The sequence below is a fragment of the Haliaeetus albicilla genome, chromosome 1, assembly GCF_947461875.1.
Source record: "Haliaeetus albicilla chromosome 1, bHalAlb1.1, whole genome shotgun sequence".
Taxonomy (NCBI): Eukaryota; Metazoa; Chordata; class Aves; order Accipitriformes; family Accipitridae; genus Haliaeetus; species Haliaeetus albicilla.
The window spans coordinates 29925845-29937003 of record NC_091483.1 but is presented as its reverse complement, the minus strand read 5'-3'; the positions used below and the strand labels follow the sequence as shown (position 1 = coordinate 29937003).

General features: G+C 39.9%; 1 long non-coding RNA gene across 3 annotated transcripts in view; it reads left to right on the top strand.

Annotated features, from left to right (window-relative positions):
• Positions 1-59: 59 nt before the first annotated feature.
• Positions 60-11159, top strand: part of LOC138685501 (uncharacterized) — a 37186-nt gene continuing 26086 nt past the window's right edge. Inside the window, exons 1-2 of one of the 3 annotated variants that reach the window (XR_011324786.1) lie at positions 60-183; positions 1642-1696. This is a non-coding gene — a long non-coding RNA (uncharacterized lncRNA). Of the gene's footprint in view, positions 184-668; positions 962-1641; positions 1697-11159 lie in introns of those variants that run through there. The other 2 variants (XR_011324787.1, XR_011324789.1) reach the window with 2 other exon arrangements.

The window sequence follows — 11159 nt, the reverse complement described above, 5'->3', positions numbered from 1 at the left end:
GCCGCGGTAGGGCGGAGAGCGAGGCGGCGGGCGGGGAGGGGTTCGGCGGGGAGGGCGGGTGTTGGGAGCCCCGTGAGGGGGGCTGGCGCCTTCGCTCACCTCATTGCCGGCCGGGGTGGGTAGGCAGGGGCGCCCGCCGGGGGTTACGAGCCCCTTGCGGCGCTTTTCTTCCGACAAGCCGCGGTACGGGCGAAGATCTGGCCGTCTCCTCGCGGTATCCGCGGTGTTGCGTTGCGATGTGGCTGGTTTTGTGGCTACCGACCGCTGCCTCAACGTCTTCCGGCAGGCAGATTCACATTATTCTGCCTGTGAGGGAACAGACCCCTCGTCCTGGGTAATGGGTCCGGTCCCCCGGTCCCGCCGACACCGGGTGACCCAGGTTCCCTCCCGAGAGGCGGGATGTAAGTGACGCGGTCTGCGCCGCTCCCTGAAGGCTGCGGTGCGCGCGTACGTGCATTCCCTCGGGGGAGGGGGGTGTGTGTGTGTATGGGGAGTCCCCCTCTTGCAGCCGTTCTGGAGATACCTGGTAGCTGCTGCGTCTCACCTGGACACGGGTGGGAGCTGTCCTCACGTCTCCAGCGTGGGTCCTTTGCACCTGGATGCACACTCGGCGGGCTAAACCGCAGCGGTGGAGGCTTTACCGGGCAGCAGCGTGCTTCAGCCGGGGTGAAGGCAGCCCCCTCCCCGTGTAGGCTAAGGGATCTGCAGTAGTGAGATGGAAGTTTCGGCAGTCTTGGAAGCAAAGGGGCTGTTGCTACAAGATGGGATCGTTAACTTGCTCACACTGTTCTTCCATTTCCTGAAGAACCTTCTTCCTCCAGGCAGGATAGGAAGGGCTTCTTGAGAGATCTGCAGACGTGGTTGTCTAAGATCAGGTGAACAGTTCTGCCGTGGGCTGTGGGACTTTATGTGAGAGGTGCTGGTGCCTGAGGAATTGCAGGGTGTAACTAAGCCCCCCTCAGTAAGAAATGGAATTTTTATTTTCCAGTGACATGCTAACAAAGCTCAGCAAATACCACAGTTAGACAACAGCACCAGCTTCGGGAAAAATAAACTTTAATAACGCAACATAAACAACTATAGCATTTAATAAATTACAGAACGTTTAATAACATAACTAAAATGACAAATTAAATCTGTAGGTTCGGGAAAGCTGACACCTAGCTGGAAGGTAATTTGGGCACTGAGAGTGCTATATGGGTTTCACATACGGTGAAAGGTGTTGAGAAGGAATGAAAGGATGTGTGATCAGGCTGTCTGTCCCATGGCCTTTTCGAGGCTTTCCACTTGTTAATTCAGTTTGTGTTCACCGGCTACCGCTAAAACCTTGTTGTTGAAATCAAAGCAGGCCTTGTCCATTTCCTTGGTTAAATTCAGCTCTGCCCACCTCTCCTATGAATTTCATGCTCTTGGTCACTCCTTGTTTGTCAGTGCTTCCAAAAAGCCTCCAAACTTTTTATGTTTAGCCAAACTCTGCAGATGCTCTGCTTTTGTTAGTATCTTTGACATTCTGGAAACTGCAGGTACTGATTCTGGTAGACTAAAGCACAGATACATAAATCATAACTCGTTAATGCTCATTGTCCAATTTCAGAGATTAAAGTGGTTCAGGGTTTTTTTTCATTTTTCTTTCTCTTGCAGTTTTGTGATGCTGCCTCCAGTGTTGCTGTTGTACTATTGGAGGGCCCTAGACATGGTAAGTGGTTTCACAACTTTCTTTCTATTCTAAGTACCATGCAAGTAAATCAAGTTACCACACTGTGCTCTTGACTGATCTATCTATGCTTTGTCAGGTGTGTTTCAGGTTTATATGTATAAGTTCTGTAGGTGAGGGCTCCCAGTGCTACTGTGGCTTTTACATTGGGTTGGTTTTGGTGTTGTTCTAACAGATGTTACATGCTAATCAGGAACATGAATTTGGATTGAGAAAAGAGGAGGGCTTGGAAGCACTGTGAGCAGGTGGGAGAGAGGCCTCGCAATCATGTTTTTGCTTGGAGGATGTTCTCTGTTCCATGTGGCGAGTGGGGGGAAAAGCCCAAAACAGCTAGGGATCTGCATTACCCCCCCCCCCCTTTTTTTTTTTTAAAATTGTACTGTTGTGCCCACACTGGAGGCATTAGTTTTTAGCAAGGGTTTTCTGTATCTTAATTTGACTTTGAAGTACAAGAAGATGCAGGGCAAGAAGTCACTTGCAAGCTTGGCAGCCAGTATATGCTGAAAGAAGATGCAAGTGATCTGCTAGGGTGCTCGTCCCGGGGCAGTGTGAGTGCCAACAACAGAAGCTGTCCGTATGCCACCATCAGAACTAGGAGGTGATGGTTAGGCACTGTAACTGCTGGCTGCAACCTCACACACTGGTGAACAGATTGGCGAAGCGTAGAGAGGCTGGAGGGCACTGACATGCCTACCCATACGCAAAACTGAAATGCATTCACACAAATGTTGCCTGGTTTTTTTTCCCCGAAGAGAAATGGTGCTAGATTGACCCAGAGGTAGTTTTTCTCCCATTAATACAATTTGCCAAATAAAGCCAGTGTAATTTAAGTGGTCTTAATAGATATATTTAATCAGAACAACCCCATTAAACCCGGGATAAGCTGTGCACAGGTTTCAGCTGTAGATGCTTCAGTGTAGTAGTCTTTTTGTGGGGCATTGCTCTGAAAGCCATCCTTTTGAATTCTGATTTAAGCTTCCTACATTTTTCTATGATGTACTGAAGGATAATACTTGCATGACATTCAAAAAATGAGAAATTCTTGTCATTCTTCAAATCAGCATAATTTTATTTTTGTAAAGTACAAATATAGCTGGTTGAAAAATGGAAACATTTAAAAAATCAGAATTGTTTTCATTTAAAATGTTCAAAGCTGGTTGATATTTCTTTGGATAACTCTTAGTTAATTAAAATATTCTGGTTTTGTAAATACAAATATAAATTTAAAATATTATCCAGTATTTCAAGAAATGGTTGGTTCCAAAGGAAAAACTTTAGGAATAATTTCACTAATTAATCCTTGTATAATACTAAAGTATAGTAAAGTAAAATAACTTTTCAAAACAAAGGCCCATGTTAATTAGATATATTCAAAATAAGTATGAAAGTGACCATGACAGTTTTGCAGCAGAGATACATGAGGCTGGGGTACTGAAAGATTTTAAATATTTTAGATTTGGAAATAAGTCATTTGGAGAGCTTTGTGATTAAATATCCTCAGGTATTTGCTTTCAATGAAAATCAAATAAAACACAAAAACCTGGTCTTTTATGTGCTGATTCTAATACGTTAATATTAAACTAACTATGCAGGGGAAATTTTAAAGATAAAAGTGGAAGAAGGGTTATGCTGGCACCTCCTTGCTTGCAGCTGACAGCATTTTCTTCTGGTGTGTATAAATGTCTTTGCTAGTCTTTCAAACGTAATTATTTGGTCAGCTGTGAAACCAGTGATGTTTTAGGAATCAAGCAGAATTTGAGGAGCTCTCTAATAACCTGCTGAAATTTGAAGTCCTGCCCAGTTAGTGATTGTTATCAAAGAGGCAGGAGAATCTCCAAGTTACTGCAAAGTTAGCAGTAACGCATTTGCTGGCTCGAGGAAAGGGACCCCTGAACGGCTTCCCACTGGCACTCGTCACGTCGCGGCTGGTAGCAGAGCTTAACCATGGGGGTGGCAGAACGTCCTGTGGAGCCGGCAGCTGCCCACGTGTGTGCCTACACACACCGCTCTGCACAGGGCAAAGCTCGGCCACGGGTGTCTGATCTGGTCCAGGCAGGTGTCTGAGCTGTGCAGAAATCCAACTCTTCCAGCATGTTCAGAAGCTGGTGGGCAGCAGTGACAGGTAACCACCAGGTGGCGCTGCTATAGTGACAGAACTTGTCACTGTTCAGAAATGCTTACACAGTTTTTCACCTAGCGGCAGTTCAAAATAATTGGTAAAGTGGAAGTTACAATGGACTTAAGGCAGAGTTATTTTATAGCAGTCAAATTTTGTTTCATCTAGGTTTAGATCTTTTTCAACGAGGAAAATATTTTTTTTGTCCCAATCCTGCACAAATCTATTTATGTGTTTTTATTTATTACAGAGTTACTAGGCTAATTGATTACTATTTTTGAGATTGTCACTAGTATAAAATTAAGGCTGTGCAGATGCACATGCAGGATTGGGGAAATGTATTGTTTATTGGGAGGAACTTCTTGTAGTGTTTTCTTGGTAGGAAAGTGTTAGAACTCAGTTCAAACATTTAATGAGTTATTTTGGTGTTATCTCATTACCTGCAGTCTTATTGTTTTATGCCTAAAAAGTAGTTAAGAGAATTATAGGTAACTTTTATAGCAGGGCAAAGTGAGTTCTATGTGCAGAAGTTACTGTAAACTGGCAGACAAGATGGAAAGTGTTAACCTTTGATAACTCATTTGTGTGTTCATCATGTAATTGCTGATCATGCTGAGGGGTTTCCAGAAGTTCAAAGGGCTATGGACTGGGATAAGAGTTGCTCAAAAGAGGTCGAAAGGCATTATTGTGCTATGGGTCCAATGTTCAGCACCAAAAGCAGGGTCTGTTTAGCAGAATGACCTGCTCACAGTGGCGATCCTGTTCTCTGGGGAAGATTTTGCACAGTTGTGCTGTAATATTCTGTGGGACTTGGTGCTGCAAATATATTAAAAGTACAACAGCATTTGCAAAAATGAAACCACATCCATGTATGCATATATAAATGTTACATGATAGTAAGAAAGTTATCTACTGCTTTATATAATATGCTTCAAATAACATAGTGCTAGCTACTGTACCTTATTACCATTCAATGCTAACCATTATATAAAGCAGTTATCTACTGCTTTATATAATATGCTTCAAATAACATAGTGCTAGCTACTGTACCTTATTACCATTCATTGCTAACCATTCCATATTTGTGTGAGCTGCACTTTTAAAAATACATATTAATTCTTAATATATATTTATCAAATATTAAATAGTAAATCAATTTGTTAAATAATGGACCAGCCAAAAATAAGGTTTAAGTTCAAGTGACAGTCTTCAAAAATTTGAGATCAATCCTTAGAAAAGAAGGACAGTTAGATTGCTGCAACAAAGAAAATCAACCATATAAAAGTTTGTTTTAAACTTAGGAAAAAAGCCCAACCCACAAACACAAAACATTGCTATATGGAACTCAGATATGTATAGTATTCACTTATTGTCTTTAGATGTTCCTGTTACATTAGAGCTTCAAGCAATCCTGTTGCTGTGGGCTGTTCATCAGCTTAGTAGCATTGCTCTCCTTTGGCAGGCTGTGAAAGTGATAGTTTAATTGGTTGGCTCAGTAGCTTTTTTGTATCCCTGTAGAAACTGTCCTCGTGCTGAAGAGAAATTTGGGGAGGTTTTCTTCCCTTGCTCTTCACTAAATTGTCCTTGACCCAGATAAAGTCACACTAAAGGAGAGTAAGACAAAAACATTTGTGAAGGCAAAGTATTTTCAAACATCCTTCAATAGAGACCACTGTGACCTGTTGAATGATTCTCCCACCCAATGCTTCTTGTGTCAGCTCCAATCCTACATATTTTCTATTATATAAGCTGAAAACCTTATTACTCTATCCTGTCAGTTTATGATGGTTATATAGTTCAGCAATGAAGCTTTTCCAGCAAGGTAGAAGTTTGCTCGAAGTTACTGCAGTCAGCTGGGGTGTAGATGTACAAAGCCCTAGGTTCTGTAGGCTAACTCCTCTTGAAACTCTTCCTGTTGCCTAAATGCCCAGACACATACTTCAGTTTGAAGGTGGAATACAAGGCTTCAGTGTGCTTTCCTCATAAAGACTCAGCACCAGGTACCTAAAGCTGTGGAAGTACATAGCCTCATTGACTGCATGTTAATTTTCCTTTTTAGATATGAATTAGCAGTGGGAATGAGGTTTTCTTGGAGCATTCAAAGATGTGTCTTTGTTTTTCTTTTTAAGTGCATCCAAGATGATAGACGCATAAGATAGGACAACAAAATATTCAGCTTCTATGATTAAAATATGCCTCATGAACAGTGTAAGGTAGATTTGATTTCTTGATAACTTAGCTCTTTCCTGCAATCATAAGGTCAAAAGCATAATTGATTTTTGTCAAGTGGCAATGTATATGACATGCAAGGCATGCAAATAAAATTTCATTGCCATATAGTTAAACACCAGCTTTGGTACACTCTCTACGCCCTTCCAACCTGCAAAAAAATCCATGAAACCAAGTTCTGGTAACAGTGAACAAACTGAATTTAATTAATAAATCAGGTTACAAGAAAAAACAATTTGACCCAAGATTAGACACCTCCCTGATTTTTTGCCTGATTCCCTACTTTAGTTTTCAAGCCAGTGGTCACACTTTCTTTCCTGATGCTTTTCTTGCCTTATCAGCCACATAAATATTTCACAAAAGCTATTAAATCCGATTGATGAATGTTTCATGAGTACAGGAAATTCACTGAATATATAACATCTCTCAAGTGCCTAACTGATGCTGAGTATTCTGTATCTGTCCAGGTTACATACACCCACCACACTGAGCACTAGTATACTGACACAGTAATATTATAAAACATGCCCCAACAATCCACTTTTTTTTTGAGAGATACCTGCCGAACAGAAGAAAAGCACCAGACCTATTACTAGTTAAATAGCAGATCTATGCTAGTGGTGGGTTTTGGTTGTCTTTGCTATGAGCTTTGGTTAAAAAGTAGTGTTTGGTCAGGATACTTTCATTGCTGTGTTAGCAGTCAAGTGTTACTCCACAAATTGCTGATTTGTAAGGGGTCAACTAAATCACAAAGCTTTGCATATTTTTTTATTTTAAGTATCACATGGTTTAGTTTTTGCTTGATGAGATGACAACCCAAATGACTTTAGTAATATCCTGGAAAGAGGATATTTGATACATTAAATGCTGTTACACATCCAGTTACACTCTGAAAATGAAAAATTTCTTTGTTGTTGTATTCAGGTGTGTGACTCCTAATAAACTGCAAGTCTGAATGCTTTATCGCATCTTTTTATATCCAGCGTTTTAAGAAACTGGGAGGCAAATGGGAGACCCTTATAATGGCCTTGTTCTGATAATCACTTCTAGAAATGTCAAGCCTCTACTAAATATACTAACTGCTGAAACACTGTTGTGAAGGAATCTACATTTTAAATAGAATACATATCCTTTTTTGTGTCTACTTTTTATTTTGTATTTTTCCAAATTGTTTTTCTGTGTTTTTTTCTCTTGGATACCAAAGATTATTTAGAATTAGATTTAGATTCTTGAAGCATGTGTTATTTTGTTACTCTTATTTTCTAGTACGAGATTTGCAGATTTTCTGAGTTGTAAGTTAAGTTTCTGAAGTTCCTGGGAGGAAAAAAAATCACTTTTGGACTGAATTATAGTAAGGTCTTAAAGTAATTTAAAATGAAGGCTAGTTACAGTGCATCACTCTATACATTGCTGACAGAATATTTAAATAAACAACATATTTGGTAATGATCTACATGGAATGTGCAGTCCAGTATCCATAAATCACTGGGTATTATATACCATCTTGGGTCCCTTTACATATGTTCCTTTACCAGGAACAGCCCTAATAATATCCTCAAAGGTTATTTCCACAAAACTGTAATGGGTTCTAAGTTTTGAATGTTTGTGAACGGCAAGAGCAAGCTTACCCAATTAATGAATGTGCATGCTTATAGTTAATAAATCTAAGGGAAAAAAACCCAAAACAATCAGTGATGCAAAGGCAATCTCTTACCACCTCCCACCAGGAGACTGATGGCCAGCCAGTCTCTGAGCAACAGTTACCTTGGAAAGACTACCTCCCAGTTTTTATTGCTGAGCACGACATTATATGGCACAGAATATTCCTCAGGTCAATCTAGGTCAGCTGTTCCGGCAGTACTCCCTTCCAACCATTTGTCCACCCCAGCCTGCTTGCTGCAGGGAGCAGAGTGAGAAACGGAGAAGCCTTGTCACTGTGCAAGCACTGCGCAGCGATCGCTAAAACATTGGTGTCTTACCAATGCTGTTTTGGTCACAGCTGCAAAACACAGCAAGGTATGGGCTGCGATGAAGAAAGTTAATTCCATCCCAGCCAGACCCAGTACAACTCTGTAGGGCAGGGCACGCGTTTCTATTCTGTATTCAGAGTGCCTAGCATGATGTGCTTTTGGTCTTGGACAAGGACTGGCGGTTCCTATGTAGGACTACTGAGTGACATTGCATTGGTAGAGAAATGCTTTGTCAGTGTCAGTGGAAGAACCTGTGGAACTGGGGCAGTTCTGGTGAAAGGGCAAACCTGGGAACTGTCAGATCGAAACTGGAATAGGGTATGTTGAAGTTAGGTGCCTGCTCTTCCAGCCTATTAGGGAGTAAAGGGGTTTTCTGGATATTGCTTTTGAATGCAAGTATCTAAACTCCATGTATGTCCTGTTTTGGAGCTGAACTTAAGTTAGTGATGGTTTGTGGCACTACTGTACAAAACAAAACATTTGGCCTAAGCCCCTCGAAAATGCAAAAGCAATGACAATACAGCAACCAAATTTCTGAAAATTCCTACTGCAAGCATTATTATAACACTCTAACACGAGTAAGTTCTATTGTGTTGTTGATAAATTATTATTATAGTTATTATTATTGTTAATTCCTTCAGAACAGAGAAAAGGCTATTTTTGCTGCAAGTTAGGTGCCAGTTACAGTTTTCTCCATTTGAACTGAGTTTTTCAATAAGATTTCACCTGAGAAATTCAGACCGTGCCATTGTAACCCAGCTTTCTTTTATTGCAGTTTTTTTTAATCATCTAGGGATTTATAAAAATCTCCATGACTTCTTTAAGAATTAATGTTTGGGACATAAATGCCCTGGAAGACTTAAGTCCACGTAAAAGCTTTAGCACTGGTTCAGTAAATAAACACAGATGTAACATAATAGAAACATAAATTTTGCATGTGAAAGCCAAAACACATTATCATCTGCTTATCACCATCTATACATGGATAAAGTACATCAATATAAGCCTCAGTGCTTAGTTGCTAAGGGGGATGAATTCTTGCTCAAAGCAAGAAAAGGAACTACAGAGATTTGAATAGCAAAATACTGGCTGACAAGAGATGCTGTTAATACTATTCTGGTGATAAAAAAGATAAGAGGATAAAAATTATATGCATTTCTATTGAAACACATGTGTTTACTAAAACAGACATTCTGATGTACAACAGAAGACTTTCTCTGTCTTGCATGCAAAGCCCAAAGGATGTGAAGAAAGCCAAAACAAAAATAAGTACCTTCCTAATTCTTACCAAAATTAAAACAAACTAAGACCCTTCCTGCATTTATTAAACCCCATACAGCAGAAAAATCTCTCAGCAGGTTTATTACAAAGGATGTTTTCAAGAGATAACCAGCCTTTATTGCAAATGTTTAATTAAGTTCAAAGAAAATTTGTGCTGTGTTTGTTCTGGAATATGGCTTCCATCTCAGTTTGTGCAAAGTTTGGGTAGTATGACTTGGGTAATATTATCAGATTAGTACTTGGCATAAAGCTACTGATGTTGTTACTGACATGTCTTTGAAACATTGACCCTTTCACTGAGAAAAAGGAATGTTGCCTCTAAGTAAAACAAAAATGAAGGTAACTGAGTATTTCTAAGGTACAGGCCAAAATATGAAATTGAGAATTCTGAAAAAAAAAAAAAAATTATCAGCCCAGGTCCTAATACTCATGAGGAATTATATAAGGAAAGTAGGGAGTTTTGTACCTGCAAGTGTCAAATGCGTGTCATTTCCCACTGAAATTGGTGACCATTTTTATATGTCATGCAACTCGTGTATGAAGATAATAGCATCCTTACATTTCTGGCATGTTTCGTCTGTGCTGTAAGACCATGTTGTACCATCACATGATATTGCTTTCCTTAAAGTCTTTCTTTTTTCCCAGCATATGGTGATAATTGATCAGAATATGTGCCAATCTGATCAGGAATTTAATTGACACTGCCTTATCTTGTTCTGTAAACTATGTGATCCAGACTAGGACCATAACTGATTTCTTACTGTGTGTAACAATCAGTAGCAAGTATCTAAACCAAGCAGTCTTAAGTGTTGCAGCAGAAAATCCAATTCAAGTAAAAACATTACCAGGATTTCAGCTGTTACAATTTGACTTGTTTACTGCAGGTCAAAATCCAGATCAATGGCTTAGTCATCGATCATTTAACAAGTGTATTTTTAAATACAAATTTTGGTGAGAGTATCTTAGTATAGCTAAGTAAGTCAGTGAGTAATTGCTCTTAATGTTTTTCTTTTTAATTCTGTTCCTTATGGAGTGTTGCTTGTATGGCAAGGTCCCAGGGTACTCTCAGTTAGAGCAACTGCCACCTCTGGAGAGAGCCATTTGCATTCAAGTGTTCATGCAAAGGGCTTATTCACAGATAAAAAACTTAAGTGGTTGTTGACAGAAGAGTTGCTTCTGCTGACTATCTAGATGGTTGCTAGGCTTCTCTTTACTTTAGTCTTTGTAAAACCTTAATCACACAGCAAACACAGAAGGAAGGAAAGGAAATTAGGAGAAATAAGTGTGTTCTTAGTATATTTCCACTCAGAACTCACAGGAACCAGCAAAGACCTTCACATATGCTTTAGAGATGTATCATCCTGCACAGCTGGTTAGGCAGGATAGGATCAATGGAGCAGTGCCTGGAACAGCAGCAGATCTCTATGAGAGTGTTGTGCATGAAATGATGTGCCTGAGGGGCTGCTTATATGAAATGCTCTAATTGAATGTAAGATGCAATTGCAATGAATCTGAGTCTATTCCTTTGCTACTGTAGGAACTGTATCATGTAGCCCTTATCAGAAACCTGTCATGTTCTGTGTTAAAAATAGGAGGGGTTACTGCCATTAAGATTATTTACAATAGTTTGATCTGATTAGTCTTCTTTTAATTTCTAGGCTACTTTCCCCCACTTGTTCCTGTGCAAGCAATGCCAGTTACTGCAAAAAGTTTTCCCCATGTTTAGTGTTTATACCCTTAATTTATTTTTGGAAGGTAGCCATATCCTTTTACCCTCCCTTTTGTTAATCTGGGTAAGCCACATGCTTATAGCTTCTTTTAGCATTGCAGCTTTCTTTTCTTTGACCCT